The sequence below is a fragment of the Rhinoderma darwinii genome, chromosome 6 (genome assembly GCF_050947455.1).
Source record: "Rhinoderma darwinii isolate aRhiDar2 chromosome 6, aRhiDar2.hap1, whole genome shotgun sequence".
NCBI classification, from domain to species: domain Eukaryota; kingdom Metazoa; phylum Chordata; class Amphibia; order Anura; family Rhinodermatidae; genus Rhinoderma; species Rhinoderma darwinii.
This window is the reverse complement of record NC_134692.1, coordinates 143,719,129-143,740,712: the sequence shown is the minus strand read 5'-3', so window position 1 is coordinate 143,740,712 and position 21,584 is coordinate 143,719,129. Positions and strand designations below refer to the sequence as shown.

Below are 21,584 nucleotides of genomic sequence, written 5' to 3'. Positions count from 1 at the left end.
TTATTCACACGAACGTGTGCGTTTTGCGCGCGCAAAAAAAAATGCTGCGTTTTTTGCACATTGCAGTTCTGTGTGTCATAAGTGTTTGCTGCGTGGCTTTCACGCGCGTATCACGGCCATGAAACACGTTCGTGCGAATAAGGGCTAAGGCTGAGTTCACACTGAGTTTTTTTGCAGGAGGAAAATTTTGTTTGGAATTTTGAGGCAGATTTTCCTCCCCCTGCACGCGGTTTTCCGCGATTTTCGCAGCATTTTTCGCTCGCGCCCATTTGAGTGCTTCGGGCAAAAACGCCGCAAAATAAGCTTTCTCTGCCTCCCATTGATGTCAATGGGAGGTCAGAGGCGTAAACGCCCAAAGATAGGGCATGACACTTCTTTTAATGGGATACACAGCTCAGCATTCAGTATCACACATGATAGGATTAGATACACAGCTCAGCAGACAGTATCACACATGATAGGATTACATACACGGCTCAGCAGACAGTATCACACATGATAGGATTAGATACACGGCTCAGCAGACAGTATCACACATGATAGGATTAGATACACGGCTCAGCAGACAGTATCACACATGATAGGATTAGATACACAGCTCAGCAGACAGTATCACACATGATAGGATTAGATACACGGCTCAGCAGACAGTATCACACATGATAGGATTAGATACACAGCTCAGCAGACAGTATCACACATGATAGGATTACATACACGGCTCAGCAGACAGTATCACACATGATAGGATTAGATACACGGCTCAGCAGACAGTATCACACATGATAGGATTAGATACACAGCTCAGCAGACAGTATCACACATGATAGGATTAGATACACATCTCAGCAGACAGTATCACACATGATAGGATTAGATACACAGCTCAGCAGACAGTATCACACATGATAGTATTAGATACACAGCTCAGCACAGTATCACACATGATAGGATTAGATACACAGCTCAGCAGACTGTATCACACATGATAGGATTAGATACACAGCTCAGCAGACAGTATCACACATGATAGGATTAGATACACAGCGCAGCAGACAGTATCACACATGATAGGATTAGATACACAGCTCAGCAGACAGTATCACACAGGATAGGATTAGATACACAGCTCAGCAGACAGTATCACACATGATAGGATTAGATACACGGCTCAGCAGACAGTATCACACATGATAGGATTAGATACACGGCTCAGCAGACAGTATCACACATGATAGGATTAGATACACGGCTCAGCAGAGTATCACACATGATAGGATTAGATACACGTCTCAGCAGACAGTATCACACATGATAGGATTAGATACACGGCTCAGCAGAGTATCACACATGATAGGATTAGATACACGTCTCAGCAGACAGTATCACACATGATAGGATTAGATACACGTCTCAGCAGACAGTATCACACAGGATAGGATTAGATACACGGCTCAGCAGACAGTATCACACATGATAGGATTAGATACAGCAGCTCAGCAGACAGTATCACACATGATAGGATTAGATACACAGCTCAGCAGACAGTATCACACATGATAGGATTAGATACACGGCTCAGCAGACAGTATCACACATGATAGGATTAGATACACGGCTCAGCAGACAGTATCACACATGATAGGATTAGATACACAGCTCAGCAGACAGTATCACACATGATAGGATTAGATACACAGCTCAGCAGACAGTATCACACATGATAGTATTAGATACACAGCTCAGCACAGTATCACACATGATAGGATTAGATACACAGCTCAGCAGACTGTATCACACATGATAGGATTAGATACACAGCTCAGCAGACAGTATCACACAGGATAGGATTAGATACACAGCTCAGCAGACAGTATCACACATGATAGGATTAGATACACGGCTCAGCAGACAGTATCACACATGATAGGATTAGATACACGGCTCAGCAGACAGTATCACACATGATAGGATTAGATACACGGCTCAGCAGAGTATCACACATGATAGGATTAGATACACGTCTCAGCAGACAGTATCACACATGATAGGATTAGATACACGGCTCAGCAGAGTATCACACATGATAGGATTAGATACACGTCTCAGCAGACAGTATCACACATGATAGGATTAGATACACGTCTCAGCAGACAGTATCACACAGGATAGGATTAGATACACGGCTCAGCAGACAGTATCACACATGATAGGATTAGATACAGCAGCTCAGCAGACAGTATCACACATGATAGGATTAGATACACAGCTCAGCAGACAGTATCACACATGATAGGATTAGATACACGGCTCAGCAGACAGTATCACATAGGATAGGATTAGATACAGAGCTCAGCAGACAGTATCACACATGATAGGATTAGATACACAGCTCAGCAGTCAGTATCACACATGATAGGATTAGATACACAGCTCAGCAGACAGTATCACACATGATAGGATTAGATACACGGCTCAGCAGACAGTATCACACAGGATAGGATTAGATACAGAGCTCAGCAGACAGTATCACACATGATAGGATTAGATACACAGCTCAGCAGACAGTATCACACATGATAGGATTAGATACACAGCTCAGCAGACAGTATCACACATGATAGGATTAGATACACAGATCAGCAGTCAGTATCACACATGATAGGATTAGATACAGGACTCAGCAGACAGTATCACACATGATAGGATTAGATACACAGCTCAGCAGACAGTATCACACATGATAGGATTAGATACACGGCTCAGCAGACAGTATCACACATGATAGGATTAGATACACAGCTCAGCAGACAGTATCACACATGATAGGATTAGATATACAGCTCAGCAGTCAGTATCACACATGATAGGATTAGATACACGGCTCAGCAGACAGTATCACACATGATAGGATTAGATACACGGCTCAGCAGACAGTATCACACATGATAGGATTAGATACAGCAGCTCAGCAGACAGTATCACACATGATAGGATTAGATACACGGCTCAGCAGACAGTATCACACATGATAGGATTAGATACACAGCTCAGCAGACAGTATCACACATGATAGGATTAGATACACAGCTCAGCAGTCAGTATCACACATGATAGGATTAGATACACAGCTCAGCAGACAGTATCATACATGATAGGATTAGATACAGTGGCGGAGCAGACAGTATCACACATGATAGGATTAGATTCACCAGCTCAGCAGTCAGTATCACACATGATAGGATTAGATACACAGCTCAGCAGACAGTATCACACATGATGGGATTAGATACACAGCTCAGCAGACAGTATCACACATGATAGGATTAGATACAGCAGCTCAGCAGACAGTATCACACATGATAGGATTAGACACACAGCCCAGCAGACAGTATCACACATGATAGGATTAGATACACAGCTCAGCAGACAGTATCACACATGATAGGATTAGATACCGCGGCTCAGCAGGCAGTATCACACATGATAGGATTAGATACAGGGCTCAGCAGACAGTATCACACATGATAGGATTAGATACACAGCCCAGCAGACAGTATCACACATGATAGGATTAGATACACAGCCCAGCAGACAGTATCACACATGATAGGATTAGATACACGTCTCAGCAGACAGTATCACACATGATAGGATTAGATACAGTGGCTCAGCAGGCAGTATCACACATGATAGGATTAGATACAGGGCTCAGCAGACAGTATCACACATGATAGGATTAGATACACGGCTCAGCAGACAGTATCACACATGATAGGATTAGATACATGGCTCAGCAGACAGTATCACACATGATAGGATTAGATACACAGCTCAGTAGACAGTATCACACATGGTAGGATTAGATACACAGCTCAGCAGACAGTATCACACATGATAGAATTAGATACACGGCTCAGCAGACAGTATCACACATGATAGGATTAGATACACAGCTAAGAAGACAGTATCACACATGGTAGGATGAGATACACAGCTCAGCAGACAGTATCACACATGATAGGCTTAGATACACCATTTTTGCAACTTTATTAAGCTCTCGTTCCCTCCGCTGTGATCATGTTTGGGTAGTGTGTCTTCTATCTGTTTTCCTCTGTGCTGCTGTGAGGAGTGGGTATGACTGATATGTGCTGCGTCTGTGTATCTAATCCTCGGTGTTTCTCCTCTATACTCAGATAAGAGGTTTTCAGCTCCGTCCTCGCCAGCGACAAGCGAGAATCCTCTGTCTGAGCCGCTACAATATGACGTGGATCTTGGAATCGCTGATCGCTACCGATGAACGGTCATAATGGATCCCCCTGTCTATAATATCCGTGATCCGGCCGTCATGATCCCAGCAATCAGCGGAGCAATGACGTACAATATATGGACGAGGTTTACGGGGACGCTGCGCGGTATCTAAGCAAAATATACGGAGGCCAAACCATCCAACAATTATAAGGGGGATTTCCAAACATATTAGTCCCATCAATACACAGGAGACCCCCCCCCCCCCTCTATCGGGACAGATCACGTTCAGTGATGGGACCGGCTGATAGTCCCCGCCGTGCTCCATGAGAATAGCGCGCTGGTGCGTACGCTCGGCCAGCGCTCCATTCATTTCTGTGGGACTTTTGGGATCGCTGCGTAAAAAACCCGCCAAAGAAACGTTCATAAATTGACCTGCGGTGCGTGTTTTGTTTTTCTTTTCTAATCCGCAGCGTGTCGATTTATGCTGCGGAATCGCTGCTTTTCTATTACGGGTTTTCTCCATTGAATTTAATAGGGAGGTAAAAGCCGCAACAAACAGCAGATGTTGCGATTTTTGCGTCAGGAAAGCTGCGGAGTCGCTGCGAAAATCGCCACTCCGAAAAAAAATAACCTCATACTTATCCAGTCACAGACTCCAGCGGTCACATGGGATGAAACGTTATCCCCGGAGGCCGGGCTGCAGGACATCCGAGGGGCACGTCGCCATAGTTACGACCGAGCATATCCGACCTGTGTAGTCCCGGCCTTACAGGGACTTACGTTTTATTAATGGGCTATAAATTTCTACTCTCCCAGTAAGGCGGGAAAAGGGAATATAGTCGCCATTCAGCAAATTGCTAATACTATTAATTATAGCTGTAGCTGCCCCCGACCTGGCACTCAAACATTCTCTGTATCTAAGCACATGATACGTATCTAAGCACGGCACATCTATCTCTACTTGTCTATCTTTTCTCACACCCCACATATGATAGGTAATATGCCTCCACCCCATGCCAGCAGAGTGCCCCTCTAAAGAGAATGTCAGGAGACTGCCCGCTGTAAACAATAGTGCCAGCAGAGTGCCCCTCTATAGACAATGTCAGGAGTCTGCCCGCTGTAAACAATAGTGCCAGCAGAGTGCCCCTCTATAGACAATGTCAGGAGTCTGCCCGCTGTAAACAATAGTGCCAGCAGAGTGCCCCTCTATATACAATGTCAGGTGTCTGCCCGCTGTAAACAATAGTGCCAGCAGAGTGCCCCTCTATAGACAATGTCAGGAGTGTGCCCGCTGTAAACAATAGTGCCAGCAGAGTGCCCCTCTATATACAATGTCAGGTGTCTGCCCGCTGTAAACAATAGTGCCAGCAGAGTGCCCCTCTATAGAGAATGTCAGGAGTCTGTCCGCTGTAAACAATAGTGCCAGCAGAGTGCCCCTCTATATACAATGTCAGGTGTCTGCCCGCTGTAAACAATAGTGCCAGCAGAGTGCCCCTCTATAGACAATGTCAGGAGTCTGCCCGCTGTAAACAATAGTGCCAGCAGAGTGCCCCTCTATAGACAATGTCAGGAGTCTGCCCGCTGTAAACAATAGTGCCAGCAGAGTGCCCCTCTATAGACAATGTCAGGAGACTGCCCGCTGTAAACAATAGTGCCGGCAGAGTGCCCCTCTATAGACAATGCCAGGAGTCTGCCCGCTGTAAACAATAGTGCCAGCAGAGTGCCCCTCTATAGACAATGTCAGGAGTCTGCCCGCTGTAAACAATAGTGCCAGCAGAGTGCCCCTCTATATACAATGTCAGGTGTCTGCCCGCTGTAAACAATAGTGCCAGCAGAGTGCCCCTCTATAGACAATGTCAGGAGTGTGCCCGCTGTAAACAATAGTGCCAGCAGAGTGCCCCTCTATATACAATGTCAGGAGTCTGCCCGCTGTAAACAATAGTGCCAGCAGAGTGCCCCTCTATAGACATTGTCAGGAGTGTGCCCGCTGTAAACAATAGTGCCAGCAGAGTGCCCCTCTATATACAATGTCAGGAGTGTGCCCGCTGTAAACAATAGTGCCAGCAGAGTGCCCCTCTATATACAATGTCAGGTGTCTGCCCGCTGTAAACAATAGTGCCAGCAGAGTGCCCCTCTATAGACAATGTCAGGAGTGTGCCCGCTGTAAACAATAGTGCCAGCAGAGTGCCCCTCTATATACAATGTCAGGAGTCTGCCCGCTGTAAACAATAGTGCCAGCAGAGTGCCCCTCTATAGACATTGTCAGGAGTGTGCCCGCTGTAAACAATAGTGCCAGCAGAGTGCCCCTCTATATACAATGTCAGGAGTGTGCCCGCTGTAAACAATAGTGCCAGCAGAGTGCCCCTCTATATACAATGTCAGGTGTCTGCCCGCTGTAAACAATAGTGCCAGCAGAGTGCCCCTCTATAGACAATGCCAGGAGTCTGCCCGCTGTAAACAATAGTGCCAGCAGAGTGCCCCTCTATATACAATGTCAGGAGTCTGCCCGCTGTAAACAATAGTGCCAGCAGAGTGCCCCTCTATAGAAAATGTCAGGAGTCTGCTCGCTGTAAACAATAGTGCCAGCAGAGTGCCCCTCTATATACAATGTCAGGTGTCTGCCCGCTGTAAACAATAGTGCCAGCAGAGTGCCCCTCTATAGACAATGCCAGGAGTCTGCCCGCTGTAAACAATAGTGGCAGCAGAGTGCCCCTCTATAGAGAATGTCAGGAGTCTGCCCGCTGTAAACAATAGTGCCAGCAGAGTGCCCCTCTATATACAATGTCAGGAGTCTGCCCGCTGTAAACAATAGTGCCAGCAGAGTGCCCCTCTATATACAATGTCAGGAGTCTGCCCGCTGTAAACAATAGTGCCAGCAGAGTGCCCCTCTATAGAGAATGTCAGGAGTCTGCCCGCTGTAAACAATAGTGCCAGCAGAGTGCCCCTCTATAGACAATGTCAGGAGACTGCCCGCTGTAAACAATAGTGCCAGCAGAGTGCCCCTCTATAGACAATGTCAGGAGACTGCCCGCTGTAAACAATAGTGCCAGCAGAGTGCCCCTCTATAGACAATGTCAGGAGTGTGCCCGCTGTAAACAATAGTGCCAGCAGAGTGCCCCTCTATATACAATGTCAGGAGTCTGCCCGCTGTAAACAATAGTGCCGGCAGAGTGCCCCTCTATAGAGAATGTCAGGTGTCTGCCCGCTGTAAACAATAGTGCCAGCAGAGTGCCCCTCTATAGACAATGCCAGGAGTCTGCCCGCTGTAAACAATAGTGCCAGCAGAGTGCCCCTCTATATACAATGTCAGGTGTCTGCCCGCTGTAAACAATAGTGCCAGCAGAGTGCCCCTCTATAGACAATGCCAGGAGTCTGCCCGCTGTAAACAATAGTGCCAGCAGAGTGCCCCTCTATATACAATGTCAGGAGTCTGCCCGCTGTAAACAATAGTGCCAGCAGAGTGCCCCTCTATAGAAAATGTCAGGAGTCTGCTCGCTGTAAACAATAGTGCCAGCAGAGTGCCCCTCTATATACAATGTCAGGTGTCTGCCCGCTGTAAACAATAGTGCCAGCAGAGTGCCCCTCTATAGACAATGCCAGGAGTCTGCCCGCTGTAAACAATAGTGGCAGCAGAGTGCCCCTCTATAGAGAATGTCAGGAGTCTGCCCGCTGTAAACAATAGTGCCAGCAGAGTGCCCCTCTATATACAATGTCAGGAGTCTGCCCGCTGTAAACAATAGTGCCAGCAGAGTGCCCCTCTATATACAATGTCAGGAGTCTGCCCGCTGTAAACAATAGTGCCAGCAGAGTGCCCCTCTATAGAGAATGTCAGGAGTCTGCCCGCTGTAAACAATAGTGCCAGCAGAGTGCCCCTCTATAGACAATGCCAGGAGTCTGCCCGCTGTAAACAATAGTGCCAGCAGAGTGCCCCTCTATAGACAATGTCAGGAGTCTGCCCGCTGTAAACAATAGTGCCAGCAGAGTGCCCCTCTATATACAATGTCAGGTGTCTGCCCGCTGTAAACAATAGTGCCAGCAGAGTGCCCCTCTATATACAATGTCAGGAGTCTGCCCGCTGTAAACAATAGTGCCGGCAGAGTGCCCCTCTATAGAGAATGTCAGGTGTCTGCCCGCTGTAAACAATAGTGCCAGCAGAGTGCCCCTCTATAGACAATGCCAGGAGTCTGCCCGCTGTAAACAATAGTGCCAGCAGAGTGCCCCTCTATATACAATGTCAGGTGTCTGCCCGCTGTAAACAATAGTGCCAGCAGAGTGCCCCTCTATATACAATGTCAGGTGTCTGCCCGCTGTAAACAATAGTGCCAGCAGAGTGCCCCTCTATAGACAATGCCAGGAGTCTGCCCGCTGTAAACAATAGTGCCAGCAGAGTGCCCCTCTATAGACAATGTCAGGAGTCTGCCCGCTGTAAACAATAGTGCCAGCAGAGTGCCCCTCTATATACAATGTCAGGTGTCTGCCCGCTGTAAACAATAGTGCCAGCAGAGTGCCCCTCTATAGACAATGTCAGGAGTGTGCCCGCTGTAAACAATAGTGCCAGCAGAGTGCCCCTCTATATACAATGTCAGGAGTCTGCCCGCTGTAAACAATAGTGCCATCAGAGTGCCCCTCTATAGACAATGTCAGGAGTGTGCCCGCTGTAAACAATAGTGCCAGCAGAGTGCCCCTCTATATACAATGTCAGGAGTGTGCCCGCTGTAAACAATAGTGCCAGCAGAGTGCCCCTCTATATACAATGTCAGGTGTCTGCCCGCTGTAAACAATAGTGCCAGCAGAGTGCCCCTCTATAGACAATGCCAGGAGTCTGCCCGCTGTAAACAATAGTGCCAGCAGAGTGCCCCTCTACAGACAATGTCAGGTGTCTGCCCGCTGTAAACAATAGTGCCAGCAGAGTGGCCCTGTATATACAATGTCAGGAGTCTGCCCGCTGTAAACAATAGTGCCAGCAGAGTGCCCCTCTATAGAAAATGTCAGGAGTCTGCTCGCTGTAAACAATAGTGCCAGCAGAGTGCCCCTCTATAGAGAATGTCAGGAGTCTGCCCGCTGTAAACAATAGTGCCAGCAGAGTGCCCCTCTATATACAATGTCAGGAGTCTGCCCGCTGTAAACAATAGTGCCAGCAGAGTGCCCCTCTATATACAATGTCAGGAGTCTGCCCGCTGTAAACAATAGTGCCAGCAGAGTGCCCCTCTATAGAGAATGTCAGGAGTCTGCCCGCTGTAAACAATAGTGCCAGCAGAGTGCCCCTCTATAGACAATGTCAGGAGACTGCCCGCTGTAAACAATAGTGCCAGCAGAGTGCCCCTCTATAGACAATGTCAGGAGACTGCCCGCTGTAAACAATAGTGCCAGCAGAGTGCCCCTCTATAGACAATGTCAGGAGTGTGCCCGCTGTAAACAAAAGTGCCAGCAGAGTGCCCCTCTATATACAATGTCAGGAGTCTGCCCGCTGTAAACAATAGTGCCGGCAGAGTGCCCCTCTATAGAGAATGTCAGGTGTCTGCCCGCTGTAAACAATAGTGCCAGCAGAGTGCCCCTCTATAGACAATGCCAGGAGTCTGCCCGCTGTAAACAATAGTGCCAGCAGAGTGCCCCTCTATAGACAATGTCAGGAGTCTGCCCGCTGTAAACAATAGTGCCAGCAGAGTGCCCCTCTATATACAATGTCAGGTGTCTGCCCGCTGTAAACAATAGTGCCAGCAGAGTGCCCCTCTATAGACAATGTCAGGAGTGTGCCCGCTGTAAACAATAGTGCCAGCAGAGTGCCCCTCTATATACAATGTCAGGTGTCTGCCCGCTGTAAACAATAGTGCCAGCAGAGTGCCCCTCTATAGACAATGCCAGGAGTCTGCCCGCTGTAAACAATAGTGCCAGCAGAGTGCCCCTCTACAGACAATGTCAGGTGTCTGCCCGCTGTAAACAATAGTGCCAGCAGAGTGCCCCTGTATATACAATGTCAGGAGTCTGCCCGCTGTAAACAATAGTGCCAGCAGAGTGCCCCTCTATAGAAAATGTCAGGAGTCTGCTCGCTGTAAACAATAGTGCCAGCAGAGTGCCCCTCTATATACAATGTCAGGAGTCTGCCCGCTGTAAACAATAGTTGCAGCAGAGTGCCCCTCTATAGAAAATGTCAGGAGTCTGCTCGCTGTAAACAATAGTGCCAGCAGAGTGCCCCCCTATAGAGAATGTCAGGAGTCTGCCCGCTGTAAACAATAGTGCCAGCAGAGTGCCCCTCTATAGACAATGTCAGGAGTGTGCCCGCTGTAAACAATAGTGCCGGCAGAGTGCCCCTCTATAGAGAATGTCAGGTGTCTGCCCGCTGTAAACAATAGTGCCAGCAGAGTGCCCCTCTATAGACAATGCCAGGAGTCTGCCCGCTGTAAACAATAGTGCCAGCAGAGTGCCCCTCTATAGACAATGTCAGGAGTCTGCCCGCTGTAAACAATAGTGCCAGCAGAGTGCCCCTCTATATACAATGTCAGGTGTCTGCCCGCTGTAAACAATAGTGCCAGCAGAGTGCCCCTCTATAGACAATGTCAGGAGTGTGCCCGCTGTAAACAATAGTGCCAGCAGAGTGCCCCTCTATATACAATGTCAGGTGTCTGCCCGCTGTAAACAATAGTGCCAGCAGAGTGCCCCTCTATAGACAATGTCAGGAGTCTGCCCCTGTAAACAATAGTGCCAGCAGAGTGCCCCTCTATAGAGAATGTCAGGAGTCTGCCCGCTGTAAACAATAGTGCCAGCAGAGTGCCCCTCTATAGACAATGTCAGGAGACTGCCCGCTGTAAACAATAGTGCCAGCAGAGTGCCCCTCTATAGACAATGTCAGGAGACTGCCCGCTGTAAACAATAGTGCCAGCAGAGTGCCCCTCTATAGACAATGTCAGGAGTCTGCCCGCTGTAAACAATAGTGCCAGGAGAGTGCCCCTCTATAGAGAATGTCAGGAGTCTGCCCGCTGTAAACAATAGTGCCAGCAGAGTGCCCCTCTATAGACAATGTCAGGAGTCTGCCCGCTGTAAACAATAGTGCCAGCAGAGTGCCCCTCTATAGACAATGTCAGGAGTGTGCCCGCTGTAAACAATAGTGCCAGCAGAGTGCCCCTCTATATACAATGTCAGGAGTCTGCCCGCTGTAAACAATAGTGCCAGCAGAGTGCCCCTCTATAGACAATGTCAGGAGACTGCCCGCTGTAAACAATAGTGCCAGCAGAATGCCCCTCTATAGAGAATGTCAGGAGTCTGCCCGCTGTAAACAATAGTGCCAGCAGAGTGCCCCTCTATATACAATGTCAGGAGTCTGCCCGCTGTAAACAATAGTGCCAGCAGAGTGCCCCTCTATAGAGAATGTCATGAGTCTGCCCGCTGTAAACAATAGTGCCAGCAGAGTGCCCCTCTATAGACAATGCCAGGAGTCTGCCCGCTGTAAACAATAGTGCCTGGAGAGTGCCCCTCTATAGACAATGTCAGGTGTCTGCCCGCTGTAACCAATAGTGCCAGCAGAGTGCCCCTCTATATACAATGTCGGGAGTCTGCCCGCTGTAAACAATAGTGGCAGCAGAATGCCCCTCTATAGAGAATGTCAGGAGTCTGCCCACTGTAAACAATAGTGCCAGCAGAGTGCCCCTCTATATACCATGTCAGGTGTCTGCCCGCTGTAAACAATAATGCCAGCAGAGTGCCCCTCTATATACAATGTCAGGAGTCTGCCCGCTGTAAACAATAGTTCCAGCAGAGTGCCCCTCTATATACAATGTCAGGAGTCTGCCCGCTGTAAACAATAGTGCCAGCAGAGTGCCCCTCTATATACAATGTCAGGTGTCTGCCCGCTGTAAACAATAGTGCCAGCAGAGTGCCCCTCTACAGACAATGTCAGGTGTCTGCCCGCTGTAAACAATAGTGCCAGCAGAGTGCCCCTCTATAGAGAATGTCAGGAGTCTGCCCGCTGTAAACAATAGTGCCAGCAGAGTGCCCCTCTATATACAATGTCAGGAGTCTGCCCGCTGTAAACAATAGTGCCAGCAGAGTGCCCCTCTATAGACAATGTCAGGAGTCTGCCCGCTGTAAACAATAGTGCCAGCAGAGTGCCCCTCTATAGACAATGTCAGGAGTGTGCCCGCTGTAAACAATAGTGCCAGCAGAGTGCCCCTCTATATACAATGTCAGGAGTCTGCCCGCTGTAAACAATAGTGCCAGCAGAGTGCCCCTCTATAGACAATGTCAGGAGACTGCCCGCTGTAAACAATAGTGCCAGCAGAATGCCCCTCTATAGAGAATGTCAGGAGTCTGCCCGCTGTAAACAATAGTGCCAGCAGAGTGCCCCTCTATATACAATGTCAGGAGTCTGCCCGCTGTAAACAATAGTGCCAGCAGAGTGCCCCTCTATAGAGAATGTCATGAGTCTGCCCGCTGTAAACAATAGTGCCAGCAGAGTGCCCCTCTATAGACAATGCCAGGAGTCTGCCCGCTGTAAACAATAGTGCCTGGAGAGTGCCCCTCTATAGACAATGTCAGGTGTCTGCCCGCTGTAACCAATAGTGCCAGCAGAGTGCCCCTCTATATACAATGTCGGGAGTCTGCCCGCTGTAAACAATAGTGCCAGCAGAATGCTCCTCTATAGAGAATGTCAGGAGTCTGCCCACTGTAAACAATAGTGCCAGCAGAGTGCCCCTCTATATACCATGTCAGGTGTCTGCCCGCTGTAAACAATAATGCCAGCAGAGTGCCCCTCTATATACAATGTCAGGAGTCTGCCCGCTGTAAACAATAGTTCCAGCAGAGTGCCCCTCTATATACAATGTCAGGAGTCTGCCCGCTGTAAACAATAGTGCCAGCAGAGTGCCCCTCTATATACAATGTCAGGTGTCTGCCCGCTGTAAACAATAGTGCCAGCAGAGTGCCCCTCTACAGACAATGTCAGGTGTCTGCCCGCTGTAAACAATAGTGCCAGCAGAGTGCCCCTCTATAGAGAATGTCAGGAGTCTGCCCGCTGTAAACAATAGTGCCAGCAGAGTGCCCCTCTATATACAATGTCAGGAGTCTGCCCGCTGTAAACAATAGTTCCAGCAGAGTGCCCCTCTATAGACAATGCCAGGAGTCTGCCCGCTGTAAACAATAGTGCCAGCAGAGTGCCCCTCTATAGACCATGCCAGGAGTCTGCCCGCTGTAAACAATACTTCCAGCAGAGTGCCCCTCTATAGACAATGTCATGAGTCTGCCCGCTGTAAACAATAGTGCCGGCAGAGTGCCCCTCTATATACAATGTCAGGAGTCTGCCCGCTGTAAACAATAGTGCCGGCAGAGTGCCCCTCTATAGAGAATGTCAGGTGTCTGCCCGCTGTAAACAATAGTGCCAGCAGAGTGCCCCTCTATAGACAATGCCAGGAGTCTGCCCGCTGTAAACAATAGTGCCAGCAGAGTGCCCCTCTATAGACAATGTCAGGAGTCTGCCCGCTGTAAACAATAGTGCCAGCAGAGTGCCCCTCTATATACAATGTCAGGTGTCTGCCCGCTGTAAACAATAGTGCCAGCAGAGTGCCCCTCTATAGACAATGTCAGGAGTGTGCCCGCTGTAAACAATAGTGCCAGCAGAGTGCCCCTCTATATACAATGTCAGGTGTCTGCCCGCTGTAAACAATAGTGCCAGCAGAGTGCCCCTCTATAGACAATGCCAGGAGTCTGCCCGCTGTAAACAATAGTGCCAGCAGAGTGCCCCTCTACAGACAATGTCAGGTGTCTGCCCGCTGTAAACAATAGTGCCAGCAGAGTGCCCCTGTATATACAATGTCAGGAGTCTGCCCGCTGTAAACAATAGTGCCAGCAGAGTGCCCCTCTATATACAATGTCAGGTGTCTGCCCGCTGTAAACAATAGTGCCAGCAGAGTGCCCCTCTATATACAATGTCAGGAGTCTGCTCGCTGTAAACAATAGTGCCAGCAGAGTGCCCCTCTATATACAATGTCAGGAGTCTGCCCGCTGTAAACAATAGTGGCAGCAGAGTGCCCCTCTATAGAAAATGTCAGGAGTCTGCTCGCTGTAAACAATAGTGCCAGCAGAGTGCCCCTCTATAGAGAATGTCAGGAGTCTGCCCGCTGTAAACAATAGTGCCAGCAGAGTGCCCCTCTATATACAATGTCAGGAGTGTGCCCGCTGTAAACAATAGTGCCAGCAGAGTGCCCCTCTATATACAATGTCAGGAGTCTGCCCCCTGTAAACAATAGTGCCAGCAGAGTGCCCCTCTATAGAGAATGTCAGGAGTCTGCCCGCTGTAAACAATAGTGCCAGCAGAGTGCCCCTCTATAGACAATGTCAGGAGACTGCCCGCTGTAAACAATAGTGCCAGCAGAGTGCCCCTCTATAGACAATGTCAGGAGACTGCCCGCTGTAAACAATAGTGCCAGCAGAGTGCCCCTCTATAGACAATGTCAGGAGTCTGCCCGCTGTAAACAATAGTGCCAGGAGAGTGCCCCTCTATAGAGAATGTCAGGAGTCTGCCCGCTGTAAACAATAGTTCCAGCAGAGTGCCCCTCTATAGACAATGTCAGGAGTCTGCCCGCTGTAAACAATAGTGCCAGCAGAGTGCCCCTCTATAGACAATGTCAGGAGTGTGCCCGCTGTAAACAATAGTGCCAGCAGAGTGCCCCTCTATATACAATGTCAGGAGTCTGCCCGCTGTAAACAATAGTGCCAGCAGAGTGCCCCTCTATAGACAATGTCAGGAGACTGCCCGCTGTAAACAATAGTGCCAGCAGAATGCCCCTCTATAGAGAATGTCAGGAGTCTGCCCGCTGTAAACAATAGTGCCAGCAGAGTGCCCCTCTATATACAATGTCAGGAGTCTGCCCGCTGTAAACAATAGTGCCAGCAGAGTGCCCCTCTATAGAGAATGTCATGAGTCTGCCCGCTGTAAACAATAGTGCCAGCAGAGTGCCCCTCTATAGACAATGCCAGGAGTCTGCCCGCTGTAAACAATAGTGCCTGGAGAGTGCCCCTCTATAGACAATGTCAGGTGTCTGCCCGCTGTAACCAATAGTGCCAGCAGAGTGCCCCTCTATATACAATGTCAGGAGTCTGCCCGCTGTAAACAATAGTGCCAGCAGAATGCCCCTCTATAGAGAATGTCAGGAGTCTGCCCGCTGTAAACAATAGTGCCAGCAGAGTGCCCCTCTATATACCATGTCAGGTGTCTGCCCGCTGTAAACAATAATGCCAGCAGAGTGCCCCTCTATATACAATGTCAGGAGTCTGCCCGCTGTAAACAATAGTTCCAGCAGAGTGCCCCTCTATATACAATGTCAGGAGTCTGCCCGCTGTAAACAATAGTGCCAGCAGAGTGCCCCTCTATATACAATGTCAGGTGTCTGCCCGCTGTAAACAATAGTGCCAGCAGAGTGCCCCTCTACAGACAATGTCAGGTGTCTGCCCGCTGTAAACAATAGTGCCAGCAGAGTGCCCCTCTATAGAGAATGTCAGGAGTCTGCCCGCTGTAAACAATAGTGCCAGCAGAGTGCCCCTCTATATACAATGTCAGGAGTCTGCCCGCTGTAAACAATAGTTCCAGCAGAGTGCCCCTCTATAGACAATGCCAGGAGTCTGCCCGCTGTAAACAATAGTGCCAGCAGAGTGCCCCTCTATAGACAATGCCAGGAGTCTGCCCGCTGTAAACAATAGTTCCAGCAGAGTGCCCCTCTATAGACAATGTCATGAGTCTGCCCGCTGTAAACAATAGTGCCGGCAGAGTGCCCCTCTATAGACAATGTCAGGAGTCTGCCCGCTGTAAACAATAGTGCCAGCAGAGTGCCCCTCTATAGACAATGTCAGGAGTGTGCCCGCTGTAAACAATAGTGCCAGCAGAGTGCCCCTCTATATACAATGTCAGGAGTCTGCCCCCTGTAAACAATAGTGCCAGCAGAGTGCCCCTCTATAGAGAATGTCAGGAGTCTGCCCGCTGTAAACAATAGTGCCAGCAGAGTGCCCCTCTATAGACAATGTCAGGAGACTGCCCGCTGTAAACAATAGTGCCAGCAGAGTGCCCCTCTATAGACAATGTCAGGAGACTGCCCGCTGTAAACAATAGTGCCAGCAGAGTGCCCCTCTATAGACAATGTCAGGAGTCTGCCCGCTGTAAACAATAGTGCCAGGAGAGTGCCCCTCTATAGAGAATGTCAGGAGTCTGCCCGCTGTAAACAATAGTTCCAGCAGAGTGCCCCTCTATAGACAATGTCAGGAGTCTGCCCGCTGTAAACAATAGTGCCAGCAGAGTGCCCCTCTATAGACAATGTCAGGAGTGTGCCCGCTGTAAACAATAGTGCCAGCAGAGTGCCCCTCTATATACAATGTCAGGAGTCTGCCCGCTGTAAACAATAGTGCCAGCAGAGTGCCCCTCTATAGACAATGTCAGGAGTGTGCCCGCTGTAAACAATAGTGCCAGCAGAGTGCCCCTCTATATACAATGTCAGGTGTCTGCCCGCTGTAAACAATAGTGCCAGCAGAGTGCCCCTCTATAGACAATGCCAGGAGTCTGCCCGCTGTAAACAATAGTGCCAGCAGAGTGCCCCTCTACAGACAATGTCAGGTGTCTGCCCGCTGTAAACAATAGTGCCAGCAGAGTGCCCCTGTATATACAATGTCAGGAGTCTGCCCGCTGTAAACAATAGTGCCAGCAGAGTGCCCCTCTATATACAATGTCAGGTGTCTGCCCGCTGTAAACAATAGTGCCAGCAGAGTGCCCCTCTATATACAATGTCAGGAGTCTGCTCGCTGTAAACAATAGTGCCAGCAGAGTGCCCCTCTATATACAATGTCAGGAGTCTGCCCGCTGTAAACAATAGTGCCAGCAGAGTGCCCCTCTATATACAATGTCAGGAGTCTGCCCGCTGTAAACAATAGTTCCAGCAGAGTGCCCCTCTATAGACAATGCCAGGAGTCTGCCCGCTGTAAACAATAGTGCCAGCAGAGTGCCCCTCTATAGACAATGCCAGGAGTCTGCCCGCTGTAAACAATAGTTCCAGCAGAGTGCCCCTCTATAGACAATGTCATGAGTCTGCCCGCTGTAAACAATAGTGCCGGCAGAGTGCCCCTCTATAGACAATGTCAGGAGTCTGCCCGCTGTAAACAATAGTGCCAGCAGAGTGCCCCTCTATAGACAATGTCAGGAGTGTGCCCGCTGTAAACAATAGTGCCAGCAGAGTGCCCCTCTATATACAATGTCAGGAGTCTGCCCCCTGTAAACAATAGTGCCAGCAGAGTGCCCCTCTATAGAGAATGTCAGGAGTCTGCCCGCTGTAAACAATAGTGCCAGCAGAGTGCCCCTCTATAGACAATGTCAGGAGACTGCCCGCTGTAAACAATAGTGCCAGCAGAGTGCCCCTCTATAGACAATGTCAGGAGACTGCCCGCTGTAAACAATAGTGCCAGCAGAGTGCCCCTCTATAGACAATGTCAGGAGTCTGCCCGCTGTAAACAATAGTGCCAGGAGAGTGCCCCTCTATAGAGAATGTCAGGAGTCTGCCCGCTGTAAACAATAGTTCCAGCAGAGTGCCCCTCTATAGACAATGTCAGGAGTCTGCCCGCTGTAAACAATAGTGCCAGCAGAGTGCCCCTCTATAGACAATGTCAGGAGTGTGCCCGCTGTAAACAATAGTGCCAGCAGAGTGCCCCTCTATATACAATGTCAGGAGTCTGCCCGCTGTAAACAATAGTGCCAGCAGAGTGCCCCTCTATAGACAATGTCAGGAGTGTGCCCGCTGTAAACAATAGTGCCAGCAGAGTGCCCCTCTATATACAATGTCAGGTGTCTGCCCGCTGTAAACAATAGTGCCAGCAGAGTGCCCCTCTATAGACAATGCCAGGAGTCTGCCCGCTGTAAACAATAGTGCCAGCAGAGTGCCCCTCTACAGACAATGTCAGGTGTCTGCCCGCTGTAAACAATAGTGCCAGCAGAGTGCCCCTGTATATACAATGTCAGGAGTCTGCCCGCTGTAAACAATAGTGCCAGCAGAGTGCCCCTCTATATACAATGTCAGGTGTCTGCCCGCTGTAAACAATAGTGCCAGCAGAGTGCCCCTCTATATACAATGTCAGGAGTCTGCTCGCTGTAAACAATAGTGCCAGCAGAGTGCCCCTCTATATACAATGTCAGGAGTCTGCCCGCTGTAAACAATAGTGGCAGCAGAGTGCCCCTCTATAGAAAATGTCAGGAGTCTGCTCGCTGTAAACAATAGTGCCAGCAGAGTGCCCCTCTATAGAGAATGTCAGGAGTCTGCCCGCTGTAAACAATAGTGCCAGCAGAGTGCCCCTCTATATACAATGTCAGGAGTCTGCCCGCTGTAAACAATAGTGCCAGCAGAGTGCCCCTCTATATACAATGTCAGGAGTCTGCCCCCTGTAAACAATAGTGCCAGCAGAGTGCCCCTCTATAGAGAATGTCAGGAGTCTGCCCGCTGTAAACAATAGTGCCAGCAGAGTGCCCCTCTATAGACAATGTCAGGAGACTGCCCGCTGTAAACAATAGTGCCAGCAGAGTGCCCCTCTATAGACAATGTCAGGAGACTGCCCGCTGTAAACAATAGTGCCAGCAGAGTGCCCCTCTATAGACAATGTCAGGAGTCTGCCCGCTGTAAACAATAGTGCCAGGAGAGTGCCCCTCTATAGAGAATGTCAGGAGTCTGCCCGCTGTAAACAATAGTTCCAGCAGAGTGCCCCTCTATAGACAATGTCAGGAGTCTGCCCGCTGTAAACAATAGTGCCAGCAGAGTGCCCCTCTATAGACAATGTCAGGAGTGTGCCCGCTGTAAACAATAGTGCCAGCAGAGTGCCCCTCTATATACAATGTCAGGAGTCTGCCCGCTGTAAACAATAGTGCCAGCAGAGTGCCCCTCTATAGACAATGTCAGGAGACTGCCCGCTGTAAACAATAGTGCCAGCAGAATGCCCCTCTATAGAGAATGTCAGGAGTCTGCCCGCTGTAAACAATAGTGCCAGCAGAGTGCCCCTCTATATACAATGTCAGGAGTCTGCCCGCTGTAAACAATAGTGCCAGCAGAGTGCCCCTCTATAGAGAATGTCATGAGTCTGCCCGCTGTAAACAATAGTGCCAGCAGAGTGCCCCTCTATAGACAATGCCAGGAGTCTGCCCGCTGTAAACAATAGTGCCTGGAGAGTGCCCCTCTATAGACAATGTCAGGTGTCTGCCCGCTGTAACCAATAGTGCCAGCAGAGTGCCCCTCTATATACAATGTCAGGAGTCTGCCCGCTGTAAACAATAGTGCCAGCAGAATGCCCCTCTATAGAGAATGTCAGGAGTCTGCCCGCTGTAAACAATAGTGCCAGCAGAGTGCCCCTCTATATACCATGTCAGGTGTCTGCCCGCTGTAAACAATAATGCCAGCAGAGTGCCCCTCTATATACAATGTCAGGAGTCTGCCCGCTGTAAACAATAGTTCCAGCAGAGTGCCCCTCTATATACAATGTCAGGAGTCTGCCCGCTGTAAACAATAGTGCCAGCAGAGTGCCCCTCTATATACAATGTCAGGTGTCTGCCCGCTGTAAACAATAGTGCCAGCAGAGTGCCCCTCTACAGACAATGTCAGGTGTCTGCCCGCTGTAAACAATAGTGCCAGCAGAGTGCCCCTCTATAGAGAATGTCAGGAGTCTGCCCGCTGTAAACAATAGTGCCAGCAGAGTGCCCCTCTATATACAATGTCAGGAGTCTGCCCGCTGTAAACAATAGTTCCAGCAGAGTGCCCCTCTATAGACAATGCCAGGAGTCTGCCCGCTGTAAACAATAGTGCCAGCAGAGTGCCCCTCTATAGACAATGCCAGGAGTCTGCCCGCTGTAAACAATAGTTCCAGCAGAGTGCCCCTCTATAGACAATGTCATGAGTCTGCCCGCTGTAAACAATAGTGCCGGCAGAGTGCCCCTCTATAGACAATGTCAGGAGTCTGCCCGCTGTAAACAATAGTGCCAGCAGAGTGCCCCTCTATAGACAATGTCAGGAGTGTGCCCGCTGTAAACAATAGTGCCAGCAGAGTGCCCCTCTATATACAATGTCAGGAGTCTGCCCCCTGTAAACAATAGTGCCAGCAGAGTGCCCCTCTATAGAGAATGTCAGGAGTCTGCCCGCTGTAAACAATAGTGCCAGCAGAGTGCCCCTCTATAGACAATGTCAGGAGACTGCCCGCTGTAAACAATAGTGCCAGCAGAGTGCCCCTCTATAGACAATGTCAGGAGACTGCCCGCTGTAAACAATAGTGCCAGCAGAGTGCCCCTCTATAGACAATGTCAGGAGTCTGCCCGCTGTAAACAATAGTGCCAGGAGAGTGCCCCTCTATAGAGAATGTCAGGAGTCTGCCCGCTGTAAACAATAGTTCCAGCAGAGTGCCCCTCTATAGACAATGTCAGGAGTCTGCCCGCTGTAAACAATAGTGCCAGCAGAGTGCCCCTCTATAGACAATGTCAGGAGTGTGCCCGCTGTAAACAATAGTGCCAGCAGAGTGCCCCTCTATATACAATGTCAGGAGTCTGCCCGCTGTAAACAATAGTGCCAGCAGAGTGCCCCTCTATAGACAATGTCAGGAGACTGCCCGCTGTAAACAATAGTGCCAGCAGAATGCCCCTCTATAGAGAATGTCAGGAGTCTGCCCGCTGTAAACAATAGTGCCAGCAGAGTGCCCCTCTATATACAATGTCAGGAGTCTGCCCGCTGTAAACAATAGTGCCAGCAGAGTGCCCCTCTATAGAGAATGTCATGAGTCTGCCCGCTGTAAACAATAGTGCCAGCAGAGTGCCCCTCTATAGACAATGCCAGGAGTCTGCCCGCTGTAAACAATAGTGCCTGGAGAGTGCCCCTCTATAGACAATGTCAGGTGTCTGCCCGCTGTAACCAATAGTGCCAGCAGAGTGCCCCTCTATATACAATGTCGGGAGTCTGCCCGCTGTAAACAATAGTGCCAGCAGAATGCCCCTCTATAGAGAATGTCAGGAGTCTGCCCGCTGTAAACAATAGTGCCAGCAGAGTGCCCCTCTATATACCATGTCAGGTGTCTGCCCGCTGTAAACAATAATGCCAGCAGAGTGCCCCTCTATATGCAATGTCAGGAGTGTGCCCGCTGTAAACAATAGTTCCAGCAGAGTGCCCCTCTATAGAGAATGTCAGGAGTCTGCCCGCTGTAAACAATAGTTCCAGCAGAGTGCCCCTCTATATACAATGTCAGGAGTCTGCCCGCTGTAAACAATAGTGCCAGCAGAGTGCCCCTCTATATACAATGTCAGGTGTCTGCCCGCTGTAAACAATAGTGCCAGCAGAGTGCCCCTCTAC

General features: G+C 49.4%; 1 protein-coding gene across 3 annotated transcripts in view; it reads right to left on the bottom strand.

The window, feature by feature from the left end:
* The window catches only part of LOC142656025 (sulfotransferase 1C4-like), a 35,239-nt gene that overhangs the window by 10,528 nt on the left and 3,127 nt on the right, over nucleotides 1–21,584 (bottom strand). The gene's annotated exons all lie outside the window — the stretch shown is intronic.